General features: G+C 38.8%; 1 pseudogene; it reads right to left on the reverse strand.

Moving 5' to 3' along the window:
- Nucleotides 1–1,683: 1,683 nt before the first annotated feature.
- On the reverse strand, nt 1,684–2,394 carry LOC127193609 (60S ribosomal protein L15-like; annotated as a pseudogene).
- Nucleotides 2,395–17,649: the final 15,255 nt, after the last annotated feature.

Here is a 17,649-nt window from a genome sequence, read left to right on the forward strand (position 1 = left end):
AAACTGTGGTACATATACACTATGGAATACTACTCAGCTATTAAAAACAAGGAATTCCCAAAATTTGTGGATAAATGGATTGAGCTAGAAATGATCATAATGAGTGAGTTAACCCAGAAGCAGAAAGAATCAAATGGTATATACTCACTTATATCTGCATACTAGCCCAAGGGGCATGTCCCACGAAAGCCTTCACTTACCAGGAAACTGGGACAGAGGGGAAGGCATCCTATTGGGACTCTAAATGAGAGACGCATGGGAGAACAGCAAAATAAAAGGATCCAGAGGGTCCTAGAAATCTACAAGTAGAACAATATGATAGGCAGATTTGGGCCCAGGGGTCTCGCTCAAACTAAGGCACCAGCCAAGGACAATACAGGTGGTAAACTTTAAACCCCTTCCCAGATCTAGCCAATGGTCAGAATATTCTCCACAGTTGAGTGGAGAGTGTGATACGACTTTCTCACATACTCTGGTGCCTCACATTTGACCATGTCCCCTGGAGGGGGAGACCTGGTGGCACTCAGAGGAAGGACAGCAAGTAGCCAAGAAGAGACTTGATACCCTATGAGAATATATAGGGGGACGTAATCCCCCTCAGGAACAGTCATAGGGGAGGGGAATAATGGGAAAATGGGGGGGGGGGAGGAATGGGAGGATACAAGGGATGGGATAAACATTGAGATGTAACAAGAATAAATTAATAAAAAAAAAAAAGAAAAAAAGAAAAAAAAAAAAAAAAGAAAACTGTGTTAGTTTCTCTCTTAACCTGGCTACCACACAAATAATAGAGACTCTATTATATTTGTTTATAATGAGCTTCACAACACAATCTTCAGCAGTTTAAGTATCTTCTTAACCCTCTATGAGATCCTAACTCCATCTTTGCGATGGTGCCCAAGTTACTTGCTTTTGATTTCTTTTGTTTCTCCAGTTGAATCTTCTTCGTCTCTCCTGTACCTCTGTTTGTGGCTGAATTCCCTTGGCTGAATCTCCTAACTCCTCCTCCCTTGACTGGCAGGAGGTCCAGCCCTATTCTTCCCTCTTCTCCTGGATAGGCTATAAGATAATTTATTGAATTCTCAGGGAGGCAGCTGGGAAGCAGAGATGAAACAATATTAAGACAGAAGACAAGAGTTTAAACTACAGGGGAATAGGGTAAAAGCAGGAGGGAGGGAGGAACAGGAGGATACAAGTGATGGGGTAACAATTGAGTTGTAATCTGAAAATTAATAAAGTGAAAAAAGAGTTTAAACTACACAATAACATCATGCCTACAGTTTCCCTTCTTTTGTCTCTTTCTGGTGTGGAATTATTTATTTCCTTTGTTTTCTTAGATGTAGTTAACCTCCTTGGATGAGAGTTTTCCTTCTAGTATTTTCTGTAGGGCTGAATTTGGGGATATTGTTTAAATTTGGATTTTGTCTTGATATCTTGTATTCTCCATCTATGGTGACTGAGGGTTTTTGCTGAATATATTAGTCTATGTTCGTATCTATGGTCTGTAAGAGACTGAAAGACATCTGTCCAGGTCCTTCTAGCTTTTAGAGTCTCTGTTGAGAAGTTGAGTATAATTCTGTTAGGTCTGACTTATAAGTTACTTGAACTTTTCCCCTTTTAGCTTTTTATATCTTTCTTGGTTCTCATACCCTTCTGCTTTGGCTGTGTTAGGATATTCAGGGCTTATTGTAGAAGGATAGCTGGACTCTTCTGGTGTCCTATTGCCATGGGTCTTGTTGATAATGTTTTTTTTTTGACTGTCCTAAATTGTTTATTGGGCATGAATTTCACAAACATTACGTGTATTAGAGGTAACAGTGGAGCTGCAGAGTATTGCATCTTCTCCAGGCTGCACAGGCGAGAGCCATCAATAGTGTGGGGGAACTTGTGGCCCTTTCCAAGCCCTCAGCTCTTGGGGCCAGCAGATGTCAGCCCATGCATCTCTCTGTGTTTGTGGACTGGCTTGATTATCCACTGGGTGTCAGGGTTTCTTCCGATAGCTTTATGGAATGGATCAATGAGGATAACTACCTCAAAAATTTTATATGTGGAATCTTCACCAACCCAATAAGAATTCAGGGCATCCAGCTCTCTCCTCAGCAACAGACTGAAGGCCTCACTCAAATGTTAGCTGGTTAACACCATGGTGGACAGACTTGCTGTAAGTTGCACCCTTAGGAACTGGGCACCATGGCGGGACACGAATCCTGTAAATGACATAACGTTGCTTGGCCTTGTATCCCAGCCTTCGCGCCTATCAGGCTGAGTTGGGCGGCGAGCCCTGTGCAGTGTGGAGAGCTGTCGGCGTTGCCAGCAGCGGACCCTCAGAAGGAAGTGCATCACATCGGACTGCTTCTTCCTCCATAGCTCCTGGATGTATTTGTACGCACCCATCTTGGCTCACCCGATGGCTGCCGCCAGAGGAAAAGCGTTGATAATGTTTTTATACTGGCCGTTAGTCATCTTGCTGTCCTTGATGTTGGCTCTGGTAGCTGTGCCTCAGGGATTCAGGCCTCCTGCAGCCCTCTGCTGGCTATGCTGCCTGTGCCCCTCTGCTGGCTCTGATTGCTCTGATGGCTGTGCCCCAGGTGGCACAAGCAGGTAGAAAATGGGCAGTAATGGGTCACTGCTGTCTTTTCTGTCTATGCCTCATGTGGATCAGGCAAGTGGAGAAAAAGCTGAGTGGGTTCTGCACTGAGTGTTGCTCAGCCACCCACCCCCACAGACCTCCCTGGGATAGCAGGCTATTGGGGTGGGCCCCATGTTCAGCTCACCTCTGCTGCCTATGCTCCAGGTGGATCTGACCATGGAAACTCTTATAAAGAAAAACATTTAATTGATGCTGACTCTGCACTTTCAGAGGTTTAGTTAATAATCATCGTGGAAACATGCAGGCAGACATGGTGCTGGAAAAGGAACTGAGATTTCCACATATTGATCCACAGGCAACAGGAAAAGAGTGCCACACTAGAGTGCCCCATGTCCTTGTTGACTCTTGATATTTCCATATTCTTCTTAGTATTTTCTTATTATTCTGGCAGGGATGTACAGCTATCTTAAAGTTTTATTCTTCTTTTTCCCTAGATAGCAATGATATTAAGCATTTTCCCCCATGATTTCTATTGGTGCATCTTCTCTTTGGAAGCATTTATTTAAATATTTTCTGTTAAATCCTATTTCCTCATTATTAAAGTTTAAAGTTCCACATCTATTTTGAATAACCTGCCAGTATAATATGTGTGATTTTAAAATCTGAGTCTCACAATATTACTTTATATCCTACCTTATAATTATAAAAATTCTCTTTTCAAGAATAGGAACCTTACATCTGAATTCAAATATATGCATTTTAAAAGAATTGTGTTTTAGTATTTTTTGAAATAAACATTTAACATGAGATTTAAAAACAAAAAAAAGAAAGAGTAGCACACTGGGAAATGGTTTGAGTATCTGAGGCCCCCAAAGCAGTCGCATTAGCGAAATACCTTCTCCAACAAAGACACACCTACTCCAACAAGCCATAACTCCTCATAATGTCACTGCTATATGCCTATGCAGGTCATTTTCATGCCAACCACCACATGTGGAGATTACATATTGTCTTTATTCATTCACTGTGGCATTTTTCTACTTCCTTATATCAGGAAATAAATATACCTGGGGTCGTGCAGCCCTCTGCTGGCTCTGCTGTTTCTGCCTCTGTGCCACAGTACCTGTCTACTCTATAACCTACACTATCCAAAGAAAGCAAAATCTAAGCTTAACCAATATATTTATAAATATAGCAGAAACAGTGATTAATATTTAAGTCATACAGAGTACACACAATAATGCCTGTAAGTCACTGGACACCTATTCCTTCAACATCTGTCTCTGGGTATTTGCTAACAATATCTGCCCATGTCTTTGTGTCACCCATTCCCATCAAGAATCCTGATGATACAAGTCAATACCAATCATTATTTCTATCTGTTCACCTTTTCAATCTGATCAGGGATTTTTTTTTTCTCAACTGTGACCTATTTGAAGTCTGGTCATCCTTGCCAGATACCCCTTCAACTCTGATTGTGTTTTTGCTGGAATATTTTTTGAATTTTCAGATCCCTACCCTTATCCTCGGCTACAATGGGGAAAATTACACTTCTCTTAATTCCATTAAGAATACAGAATGATTAGTGATATTAAATAAAGACTAATATGTCACTTATCATCTCAATAGGCATTCTTGTCATAGGCATAAAATATCCTTCAACATGCATGAGAAGTGGGTGCCATTTGTTACTAAGAATGTGTGTCTAAGCCATCAGAATCCTTTACATGTATTAATCTCATCCTATAGTCACCCAAACCTTTCCTGGATTTTTGTGAATTCTCTGCATGGTGATCAACCACAGATTTCTGCACACTGTAGACAGGTGTTGAACTCAAGGATAAAGGTCAACATCTCACCTCAGAAAAGAGGAGATGGTGAAGTTGTTAGAACTATGTATTCTGTGGTCTAACCCAGACATCAGCAGAATTACATTGGCATATTGGTCACACAACCTTCCCATGTCCATCAAGAAGGAAGAAGCCTAATGTATAGGAAAAGAGTAAACTATAAAAATTAGGCCTAAAACTGAATTGTCTTCTTTAATTTGTTCTTTGCAAGTTTCATATAGTATTCTTTAACCACATTAACCATCCTCTTCCACTCTTTGTAGATATTTCTCTCTTTCCTACCCACATGTCTTAATCCATGTCCTTATTTTTTTAAACTCATCAAGACTAATTTTTGCTGCACAAATAGTCTTGGATGTGTACCTTTCACTGGTGTAGTCAGAGTAGTCCCTCTCCAAGAAGCTAAAAGTTGCCAGTAGCACCATGGTTAATGGTGAGATTGTATGCTCAGATGCACTCTCTGTGCTGGCATTTGGTCTTGCTTTGGTTTGCATTGGTCTACTGCATTCTGTCAGGATGTCTGTGAGTTCACATTTGTAGCTATTTATTGTGTCCACATACAGTTTCCTTGTAGCCATCAACTACACTGGATTCTACACACTTCCTTTACATTTTCCCATATGGAGTGTTACATAGTTAAGGGAGGAATATGCTACATATTTTCCATTTATAACTGAACATTCCAGTTTCTTCTTCACATTGATCGGTTGTGAGTCTCTGTGTTAGTCAGCATCCAAAACAAAGAGAAATTTCCCAGGTGAGGATTGAGAGATGAACTAATCCATGAATATAAAGGATATGAATATTAGGAGTTTGTTTAATACTATGTCTACGTATGAGTTACTTTTCTATTGCTATGATAAACTCCAAGTTCTAAGCAAATTACATAAGAAAGCATTTAAGTAAGCATTCGTTTCAGAAGGTTACAGTTCATGATGGCAGCAGGAACAACTGAGACCTCATATCTCCACATCTTAAGCAAGAGGCAAAGAGCACATTGAAAGTAGCTTTGAAACCTCAAAGTCAGACACCAGAGATATACCTCATCTAATAATGCCACTTGTCTTAAACCTTCTCAAAATGTTTCATCAACTGTGGACCAATACTGAAACATGAGATAATCTCCTATGGGATAATCTCATTCAAATTACCCCACTCCACTTCCTCGCCTTAATAAGATTGTGGAAATCTCATAATTCAAAATGCATTTAGTCCAATTTCAAAAGTCCCCATAGTCTTTCCATCTCAACATGGTTTAAAAGTCCAAAGTTTCCAGAGTCTGAAGTAGCAAACACGGGGCATGCAAAAGCCTGCCCCCAGGTTCTCTACATACATATCATAATTTTCACTTGACTATTTTTATGAGACTCCTGAGAATGTGAATCAATGGATCTATGATTCTGAGGCATTCTTTTTGGGTATTTTTCTTCTCTTGGTTTTCCTCATCCAACTTTGATGTGACAGTATGTTTTATTTTGTCATGTTTTGCTGCTATCTCTTATAAGCCTACTCTTTTCCCATGTGAGAAAGAGTTAGAAATGGAGTGGGTCCAAATGGCAGGGGAGGGGATGGGAGTGGAGTGAAAGAGAGCTGAGAGGAAACAGGAAGGAGTAAAGGGAGTATAAAATGTATCAGGATATATTGTATGAAAACAATCTATTCTCAATAAAAGGGAAATATAAATGTTTATAGTTCAAGACCTCTTCTTAGATTCAAGGCAATCTCTTAACTAATCAGCTGCTAAATCAAAAAGCAAATCACAAATTTCCAAGATACAATGACACAAAATACACGTTACCTTTCCAAATGAAAGAATCAAAGAACAGCAAAAGTACTACTGACACAGTAAGCATGAAACCCAGCAGGGCATTTCCATACCCTGTACCTCCATGTATCATGCTAAAAGGCTTAAATGGTTCTGTTCATGTAGCTTTTGCTGCCTGCCACATATTTCTCCCATGGGCTACTAACCTTCCTTGTGTGTACCTCTCTTTGTTAGATATCTCAGGGCCCTGGCATCTCCAACCTATTGATATCTCCAACACATCCCAGGCTTTATTTTCAAATCTTCATGTAATGGTCTCTCCAGGGGTTCCATTCAGGAACTTTTGTGCCACATGCTGGCATAGGTAGATCTCTGTAATGACAGAGGAAGATTCCACTTCTGTGTTTACTAGTGTATAAAGATCAGAAGAAGCCCCCAGTGAGTGAAATCTGAAGTGAATGTGTGTTTTTCACATGGCATAGCTATGTCAAAGACACAGTGCTTCAATCTATAGGAAAACCTTATTGGAATTAATATCAAGAAAGTGGCAACACCTTCCATTTACTCCAAGTGTGCATGTTGACAATGTGTGCAGAAAAAGTCCACCTAGCTCTCTCAATTGATTCATGAGACATCCTAGTAGAATCTTAGAAGACAGAGCTGCAATATCATGATTCTAAAGCCAGCACCACATGGACAACAATGCCAAGACTGGTTTTCAACTTTGGGTGAACCCTGGAACCCTTCGATTACATTGGCACTGTGCCAAGTGCCAAGAATTGGAACTGGGTGAATTCATGTCAACAAAAATGTCAAATTCAGAAAATTTAATGTACTTCATATCCAGGTTTTTAGTAGAAACACAGAAGCCTGCAAACAGGCCACAACCAATGATGGAAGAACATCTGTCACAGCAGAGCCACCCACTCTTTCTCCTAGAACATCAGCACCACACTCACTTCTGTCTTCAAGATGCATACAAAAGTCACTGTGGTCAAAAGAGAAAGAAGCTAGGAATTATATTTTAACTTAAGCACTGTTTTTAAAGATGTCCTTTGACACAGTCAAAAAAAAAAATGAAAATCAAGACATTACACTCACTAAATGCAGACAGTGCAGAGCATCAGTTACAGTAACAGCACTGTTTTACCAGAGAAACCATATCACAGAATTCACATCACAGTATGGCTTTTCAGTGATTCAAATGTCATATTAATACAGAAGAGGCTGGTCACTTTAAAAGGGAAATGTCCCCTGTGTCATGCTGTCTCAAATCCTGTCCTTTCTTCTCACCATCAGGCAGCTCAAGCATTGGGGAAGCTGGCAAATGAAGCAAGTGCACAGTGGTTTTTCCAAGTTTTGGCAATCATAAAATAGGCATACACCAATGACCCACGTTTTACCCCAGATAAGAGGAACCATGTTTTATATCCAATGGAAGAAACACCCTACAGAAGTTCTAATGAAATGACTCCCCATTTGACCTCCGAGCCTAAGGCTAATTTAACAGAAAAGACAAGAAAAGGGAGAGGTTTAACTCCTGAGAAACAAGTCATTTCACAGCAGAACAGGAACAGGATGTCTTTCCACTGACAGATGGTCCAGAAATAGTAAATGTGTAAGATTTTAGAAAAGTAACGAAACAAATATGTCACTAACTCTCCTGAAACAGTGAAAAAATTAACAATGTGAACATGTGGGATGGGTTGGTTTTTCCAGCTATAAAGAGATCTCAGAAGGAAAAACATAGAATGTACAAACACGTGATTTGTAGTTCAAGACCAAGATCCCACATAAAGGCATGATGAAAGACGAGGACATAGCTCAGAGACTAGGTTGTCTAGCATAGGACATTTGGTCCATCCCCAACATACCTGCTTTCAACTCACAACCTTCATATTTGATTTCATTGTCTTGTGCCCATGGTACACAACACAACACACACACACACACAGAGACAGAGAGACAGAGAGAGACAGAGAGAGAGACAGAGAGAGAGACAGAGAGACAGAGAGAGAGAGAGAGAGAGAGAGAGAGAGAGAGAGAGAGAGAGAGAGAGAGAGAGAGAGAGAGAGAGAGAGAGAGAGAGAGAGAAATTGTCCCTTTCATCATTGTAGGCAGGATATACATAAACAAAATTGACTAAGCACTCTAGTCAAAATAGCTCAGTCTTGGCCTGGAAGACTTGGGTCCTCATTTTATAAGTAGAGAACAGATTCATATGTGGTGCAACCAAAACTTGGCCCTGCTCAGTTCAGGTCTCTGAGTAGTCTAACACTGTCTGTATACATCCTTGCATCAATCATGCCGTATAGGAATCCCATAGAACAGCTTCAGGAAGCGAGAAGAGAAAATCTTGGTGGGTTATCAGTAGGGATAATTGAGCTGCAGGGAACAGTGAGTTAAAGGAACCAACTGTTGGAGAACAATTAGTTAAAGGAACTAATTGTTGAGAAGAGATTGAGGAATGGAGGAAAACAAAATACTGCAAAACTGAAAAGTCTTCTAGTGCAGGAGAGCTTTATTTTCCTTCTGTTCTTCTTGGTTCAACTGCAGTACTTTATTTAAAACGAAGTTCAGTTTCTTCATTAGAGTTTACATTACTATTTTTTCTTTTTTAATGTTTTATTAGTTTATTCATATTACATCTCAATTGTTATCCCATCATGTATCATTCCATTCCTCCCTCTGTCCCGCTTTCCCCTGACTTCCCTCCCCTATGTCTGTGACTGAGGGGGACCTCCTCCCCCTGTATATGTTCATAGGGTATCAAGTCTCTTCTTGGTAGCCTGCTATCCTTTCTCTGAGTGCCACCAGGCCTCCCAATCAAGGAGACATGGTCAAATATGGGGCATCAGAGATTGTGTGAAAGTCAGTCCCCACTTTCTAATCAACTGTGGAGAATGTCCTGTCCATTGGCTAGATCTGGGTAGAGGCTCGAAGTCTACTGCACATATTGTCCTTGGCTGGTGCCATAGTTTGAGCAGGATGCCTGGGCCCAGATCTACTCATCATAATGTTCTTCTGGTAGGTTTCCAGGACCCTCTGGATCCTTCTATTTCCCCATTCTTCCATGTTTCTCTCACCTAAAATCCCAATAGGATGTCCTCCCCACTGACCTACTTTCCTGGTAAGTGAAGACTTTCCTGGGACATGCCCTATGGACTAGTGTCCAGATATAAGTGAGTATACACTATTTGACTCTTTCTGCTTCTGGGTTAACTCACTTATTATGATCATTTCTAGTTCAATCCATTTGTCCACAAATTTTGGGAATTCCTTGTTTTTAATAGCTGAGTAGTATTCCATAGTGTAAATGTACCACAGTTTCTTTATCCATTCTTCTACTGAGGGACACTTAGGCTGTTTCCATGTTCTGGCTATTATGAAAAAGGCCACTATGAACATGGTTGAGCATAAGTCCCTGTTGTGTGGTGGAGCATTTTCTGGGTATATTCCAAGGAGTGGATTAGCCTGGTCTTGAGGAAGCCCTATTCCCATTTTTCTGAGATAGCACCAGATAGATTTCCAAAGTGGTTGTACAAGTTTGCATTCCCATCAGCAATAAAGGAGTATTCCTTTTTCTCCACATCCTCTCCAGCGTGTGGTGTCACTTGAATTTTTGATCTTAGCCATTCTGATGGGTGTAAGATGGAATCCCAGTGTCGTTTTGATTTGCATTTCTCTGATGACTAACAATGTTGAGCATTTCTTTAAGTGTTTCTCAGTCATTCAGTATTCCTCTGTTGAGAATTCTCTGTTTAGTTCTGAGCCCCATTTCTTAATTGGGCTGTTTGTTTGATGGTGTTTAATTTCTTGGGTTCTGTATATATTTTGGATATTAGACCTTTGTCAGTTGTAGGGTTGGTAAAGATCTTTTCCCAGTCTGTAGGCTGTTGTCTTGTTCTCTTGACAGTGTCACCTGCCTTACAGAAGCTTCTCAGCCTCATGATGTCCCATTTGTTAATTGTTGACCTCAAGGCCTGGGATGTTGGTGTTCTGTTTAAGAAGTTATCTCCTGTGCCAACGTGTTCCAGGTTCTTCCCCTCTTTTTCCTCTAACTGATTTATGTCTCTGATTTTATGTTGAGGTCTTTAATCCACTTGGATTTGAGTTTTGTGCATGGTGACAAATAGGGCTCTAATTGCATTTTTCTCCGTGTAGACATTCAGTTAGATCAGTACCATTTGTTGAAGATTCTATCCTTTTTCCATGGAATAGATTTGGCTTCTTTGTCAAAAATCAAGTGACCATATGTGTCTGGATTCATCTCTGGGTCTTTGATTTGATTCCATTGATCAACCAACCTATTGCTGTGCCACTACCATGCTGTTTTAATTACCGCTGCTCTATAGTACAGCTTGAGATCAGATATGGAGATTCCTCTGGAGGATCTTTTATTGTATAGGATTGTTTTTGCTATTCTGGGCTTTTTATTTCTCCATATGATGTTGAGAATTGATCTTTCAATGTCTTCAAACTATTTTGTAGGTATTTTGAGAGGGATTACATTGAATCTGTACATTGCTTTTGGTAAGATGGCCATTTTTACTATGTTAATTCTTCCAATCCATGAACAAGGGAGATCCCTCCTTCTTCTGATGTCATCTTCAATTGCTTTCTTCAGAGATTTAAAGTTTTATATTGCTTGTGGCTATCATGAAGGGTGTAGTTTTCCTAATTTCTTCCTCTACATGTTTGTCATTTGTATATAGGAAAGCTACTGACTTTTTTGAGTTAATTTTGTATCCAGCCAATTTGCTGAAAGTGTTTATCAGCTGTAGGAATTCTCTGGTGGAATTTTTGGGGTCGCTTATATACACTAACATATCATCTGCAAATAGGGATAATCTGACTTCCTCCTTTCCCATTTGGATCCCCTTGATCTCCTTTTGATGTCTTATTGCTTTGGCTAGAACTTTAAGAACTATATTGAAGAGATATGGAGAAAGTTGGCAGCCTTGTCTGGTCCAGATTTTAGAGGAATTTCCTTGAGTATCTCTCCATTTAATTTGATGTTGGCTATTGGCTTGCTGTATATAGCCTTTATTATGTTTAGGTATGTGCATTGTATTTCCTGTTCTCTTCAGACTTTAAACATGAATGGATATTGGATTTTGTCAAATGCTTTTTCTGCATCTAGAGAGATGATCATGTGGTTCTTCTCTTTCAGTTTGTTTATATGATAGATTACATTGATGGATTTCTGTATGTTAAACCATCCCTGCATACCTGGAATAAAGCCTATGTGGTCATGGTGAATGATGTCTTTGATATGTTCTTGTATTCATTTTGCAAGTATTTTATTGAGTATTTTTGCATTGATGTCCATAAGAGAAATTGGTCTGAAATTCTCTTTTTTTTTGTTGTGTCTTTGTAGGGTTTAGGTATCAACGTGACTATGGCCTCATAGAAAAAATTTGATAATGTTTCATCCATTTCTGTCTTTTGGAGTAGCTTGAAGAATATCAGTATTAGCCCCTCTTTGAAGGTCTGGTAGAATTCTGTGCTGATATCATCTGGCTCTGTTCTTTTTTTTTGGTTGGGAGAGTATCAGTGATTGCTTCTATTTCTACAGGTGAAATAGGGCTATTTAATTTGTTTATCTGATCTTGATTCCATTTTGGCAAATGGAATCGATCAAGAAAATTGTCCATTTCCCTTATATATCCATATTTTGTGGCATAAATGCCTTTAAAGTAGGTTCTTATGATTCTTTGTATTTCATCAGAGTCTATTGTTAATATCTCCCTTTTCGTGTCTGATTTTGTTGATTTTGATAGTATTTCTCTGCCTTTTATTTAGTTTGGCTAACAGTTTGTTTATCTTGATTTTCTCAAAGAACCAGCTCCTGGTTTTGTTGATTCTTTGAATTGTTCTCTTTGTTTCTAACTTATTGATTTCAGCCCTGAGTTTGATTATTTCCAGACATCTACTCCTCTTGTGTGTTTCTGCTTCTTTTTTTTCTAGGGCTTCCAGATGTGTTGATAAGTTGTTTATATGGGATGTTTCTACTTTCTTTCTAAAGGCACTTAGTGCTATGAATTTTCCTTTTAGCACCGCTTTCATTGTGTCCCACAAATTTGGGTATGGTGTTCCTTCATTTTCATTGAATTTCAAGAAGTCCTTTATTTCTTCCCTGACCCAGGTGTCATTAAGTAGAGAGTTGTTTAGTTCCCATGTGTGTGTAGGCTTTTTGTTATTTCTGTTTTTGTTGAAGTCCAGCCTTAGCCCATCATGATCTGATAGGATACAAGGTATTATTTCAATCTTCTTGTATCTTCTGAGGCTTGCTTTGTGACCTGCTATGTGATCAATTTTAGAGAAGGTTCCATGGGGTGCTGAGGAGAAGGTATATCCTTTGTATTTGGGTGAAAAGTTCTGTAAATATCTGTTAGCTCCATTTGATTCATGACGTTGGTTAATGAAGTTATTTCTCGGCTTAGTTTCTGTTTCAAAGACTTATCCTTCAGAGAAAGTGAGGTGTTGAAGTCTCGCACTATTAATATGTGGGGATCGATGAGTGGTTTAAGCTTTGTTAATAGTTCTTTTACAAATGTGGGTGCCCTTGTATTAGGAGCATAGATGTTCAAAATTGTGATATCTTCTTAGTTGAAGTTACTTTTGATGAGTATGAAGTGTCCTTCCTCATCCCTTTTGATTAATTTTGGTTGAAAGTCTATTTTATTAGATATTAGAATGCCTACACCCACTTGCTTCTTGTGACCATTTGCTTGGAATATTTTTCCTCAACCTTTCACTCTGAGGTAATGTCTGTCCTTGTAGTTGAGATGCATTTCTTGAATGCAGAAGATTGTTGGGTCATGTTTATGCATCCTCTCAGTTAGTCTGTGTCTTTTTATTGGAGAGTTGAGACCACTGACATTGAGAGATATTAATGACAAGTGACTGTTAAGTCCCTTCAATTTTTGCTGTTTGTTACAGTGAAAAGTTTGTGAGGTTGTGATTTTGTGATGGTGTAGTTATCTATTTCCTATGTAGTTTTGGTTGTAACTTGACCTGTTGGGGTGGAGTTTTCCTTCTAGTAACTTCTCTAAAGCTGGATTTGTAGAGAGGTACTGTTTGGATTAGTTTCTATCATGGAATATTTTGTTCTCTCCATCAGTGATTATTGATAGTTTTGCTGGGTATAGTAGTATGGCCTGGCATCTGTGTTCTCTTAGGGTTTGCAGGACCTCTGTTCAGGCCCTTCTGGCTTTCATTGTCTCTGCTGAGAAGTCTGTTGTAATTCTGATAGGTTTACCATCATATGTTACTTGGCCTTTTTCTCTTTCCACTTTTAATATTTTTTCCTTGTTATGTATATTTTGTGTTTTTATTATTATGTGTCAGGAAGATTTTCTTTTCTGGTCTATTCTATTTGGTGTTCTATAGGCCTCTTGTATGTTCATATGCAGTGGAGCAGTGCAGCTGTTTCTGAAATTACTCTTTTGTCTGCTTTTTGATCATTTCCCTCTGATGGAATTGCCCTGCCAGACCACAGGGAAAAGAGGATGAACTCATCTGTTGCAACTTGATGATCTGGGATAGATGAGTTGGGGGTCTCCTCTTTTCTGAGAAATAGCACAGGAGTTGGTGGGAGAGATTGTGGGACTGGGAGGAAAGAAGAGTGATGTTAAGACTGGGATGTAAAGTGAATAAATTAGTTAAATAATAAAAAAGAAAGACTGAAAGGAATTTAAAAGATATTTTTCCATTTCTCCAATACTCCATTTCCTCTGTTATTAAGTTTTTGTTGTTGTCATTCTTTATGTTAATATTGTTGGCACTCTTCTTCTTCTCCCCCTCCTTCCTCTTCCTCTTCTTCTTCTTCTCCTTCTCCTCCTCCTCTTCCTCCTTCTTCATCATCTTCAGTGTGTGTTTGTGTGTATGATATAACATGAGCTTTCCTCAAACTGACTATGATATTTCAGCTTCTGTATCCTGAATACTGTGATTTGAGGCATGCACTAAGATGCCTGGCTGTAAAGATAACTTCTATGCTGTAATATTTTTTATTGTTTTAGTCATTCTTTGATGTGTTTATGGGTATTTAGCCCATAAGTATATCTGTGTAGCCAGTTTATACTTGGTGTCTAACTACGATTCCAATTCCAGGGACTCTGATGCCCTCTTCTGACCACTGCAGTACTGTGCACAGTCATACACCAGCAGCCACCATATACATAAAATAAAAGGCTAGAAAAACATAATTCTCCACAATCATGTCAGAGTCCTGAGGAAGACGGTACCCAGGGCTAGTTATCCTGCATGGAAGCAGCTGTGGCCTTCCTCTGAGCTAGCCTACTCAGAGGCTAATGTACCCTTGTTCTGAGGTGCGAATAGCTCAGCATAACCACCCATCTAAGAACAGAAATACAATGCTGATAGGTGGCTTTCCTTGATGATTTATAAATTTGTGTCCTATATCTTTTTTGTTTGTGAGAATTGAGGCACTAGATCATAAATCATGACTAACAGCATTTGCTACAAAGCAATCTACTTTCACCGTATCATCTACTTGGTTTCCAGTTAAGACCTTATAGTACAAAAGGAAAATGCCTGGAGTATTTCTGTTCACCAGTTTTTTATTTATTTTACATAACTTTCTGCATAGTTTTGAGCTAAGAATCACCACACATGTCTTTGCCTTTACATTTTTACCATGTTGATCCTTGAGCATGTTTAACTATCTATGGGAATGAGCCATATGCTCTCCTTGCTCGCTACAGGACACTGCACAACTCTCTACTGAAATGAATTGGTCAAGACAGATATAAAGAAATAAATCAAAGGTGTCCTAGAAGTCAATGAAAAGGAATACAGAGCATACACAAACTTATAAGACACAATAAAAGTGATGATATGAGATTTGACAGAACTAGGTGCTCATACTAGCAACTTAACAGCACACCTGAAGGCTCTACAACAAAAGAAGTAAGCACACACACAAAGAAAACAGAAAGAAAATTGAGGGTTAAAATAAATAAAAATTTTAATAAAGAACATTAAAAATAATTAATGAAACACAGGATCGGTTCTTTCAGAAAAAGAAGCAAAATAGACAAACACTTATCCAAATTAACTAAAGGATAGATAGAATATCCAATTAATAAAATCAGAAATGAAAAGAGGGGGACATAACAACATATAATAGGGAAATCCTGATAATCAGATTGACACATTAAAAAAAATCTAGTCCACCAAATTGGAAAATCTAAAGTACACATACATACACATATTAAACCACATTTTCGAAGAAGACTTAACATTAATCCTGCTCAAAATATTCCCTAAAATAAAAACAGAAGGAACTTTACCCAATTCACCTTATGAAACCTCACTTACTCTGATACACAAAGCACATAAGGACTAAAGAAGGACCAATTTCCTTTATAAACATAGATGCTCAAATAAACACTCAGTAAAATTCTTGCAAACTGACTCCAAGAACACAGCAAAAAGATCAACAATGATAAAATAGGCTTCATCCCAGAGATGCACAAATGGTTCAACATATGTAAATCAGTAAATGTAATATACCATATTAAATAAACTGACAGGAATAAAACCAAAGCATCGTCTCATTAGCTATGGAGTAAACCTTCAACAAAATATAACACCACCTCGTAATAAAATTCTTGGAGAGATGAGTGACCCAAGGGCATATCAAAATATAAAAAAAGGAAATTTACAAAAATTCTATAGCCAACATCAAATTAAATGAAGAGAAACTCAAAGCAATTCCTCTACAATCTGGGACAAGAAACAGCTGTTCACTCTCTCCATATCTATTCAACCTAATACTTGAAGTTCTAGCTGGAGCAGTAAGACAACTGAGGGAGATCAATGGGATACAATGTGGAAAGAAACCAAAGTCTCTTAATTGACAGATGATATGATAGAATATATACAAGTGACCCTAAAATTCTACCAATCTCCTATATCTGATAAACACTTTCAGGAAATTGGCTAGGATACAAATTAACTAAAACAAAATCAATAGCCCTCCTATGTACTTCCTATATAAAGATGACAAATGGACTGAGAAAGAAATCAGGGAAACATAACCTTTCACACTAGCCTCAAATAATATAAATATGTTACAGTAACTCTAAAAAGACAAGTGAAAGCCTTGTACAATTAAAAAACTGTTAAGTCTCTGAAGAGAGTAATTGAAGAATATATCAGAAGAGGGAAAGATCTCTCTTACTCATGGATTAGTGGGATTATCACAGTAGAAGTTTCCACCCTACCAAAAGCAACCCATAGATTCAACGCAATCTCAAAGTCCCAAAAGAATTGTTTATAGACCTTGAAAAAATTGCCAGCCTCATATGGAATTAAAAAAAAAAAACAATATAGCTAAAACAACCTAAACAAGAAAAATAGGCATGATTTTTTTGCAGTAAAACAGATAAACTGATCAAAAAGAACCAAACTGAAGACCCAGACATAATTTCAACCACATATGGATACCTGATTTTTCATAGGAAACCCAAAAGTATACAATGGAAAAAGACAACATTTAACAAATGATGCTGGTCAAACTGTATCTCTGCATGTAGAAGAATGCAAATCAGTCCCTATTCATCAGCCTGAAAAAACTCAAGTCCAAGAAGGCCAAAGACATCAAAATAAAACCAAATATGCTGAAACTGACAGAAGAGAAAGTGGAGAACATCCCTGAATGCAATGGCACAGGAGACAACCTTCTGGACAGAACACTAAGAGAGTAGACAATAACAAAAATTAATTAATGGGACCTCATGAAACTGAAAAGCTTCTGAACAGTTAAAATTAAAAAAAAAAAAAGGACAAAGAGACAGCCAAAGAAATGGGAAAAGACTTTCATCAACTACATAACTGAAGAGGCATAATGTACAGAAAATGTAATGTTCAACGCCTTTAGTCATCACAGAAATGCAAATCTATGTCAAAATGGCTAAGGATATGGATCAAGGGGAATACTCCTCCATTGCTTGTGAGAGTACAAACTGATATATCCAGAATCAAAATCAATACTGTGGATCCTCAGAAAACACCAGTTCTGATGATCCACAGGTGTCAGGGGTCCAGACTGTGAGGAGCATGGTTAGGTCTGGCCTCCAGCCACCCAGTAAAAGCACAAAGCCCCCTAGCTGGTGGAGACCCAGAACACAGAGTGAGCCTTGGCTTGCAAAAACAACAGCACCTGTGGGTTCTAGCACTGAACAGGTAATACAGTGGGCAACACAAGTGAATCTGACTTCAGGTCACCCATAAAAGCCACAGAAAGCTCCTGGGGATCTAAGCAGCCACCCGGTGACCACACAAGCATCATGCGCCTGGCTGGCAGGCAGGTCTTGAAATACCTGGGTGGGGGGGCAGAGCAAGGGGAAATGCAAAAAGGCCAGTGTCTGTGGGTTCTTGCTCCAAGCAGACACCACAGTCAAGATCACAGG

Source organism: Acomys russatus, chromosome 9 (genome assembly GCF_903995435.1).
Source record: "Acomys russatus chromosome 9, mAcoRus1.1, whole genome shotgun sequence".
Lineage (NCBI taxonomy): Eukaryota > Metazoa > Chordata > Mammalia > Rodentia > Muridae > Acomys > Acomys russatus.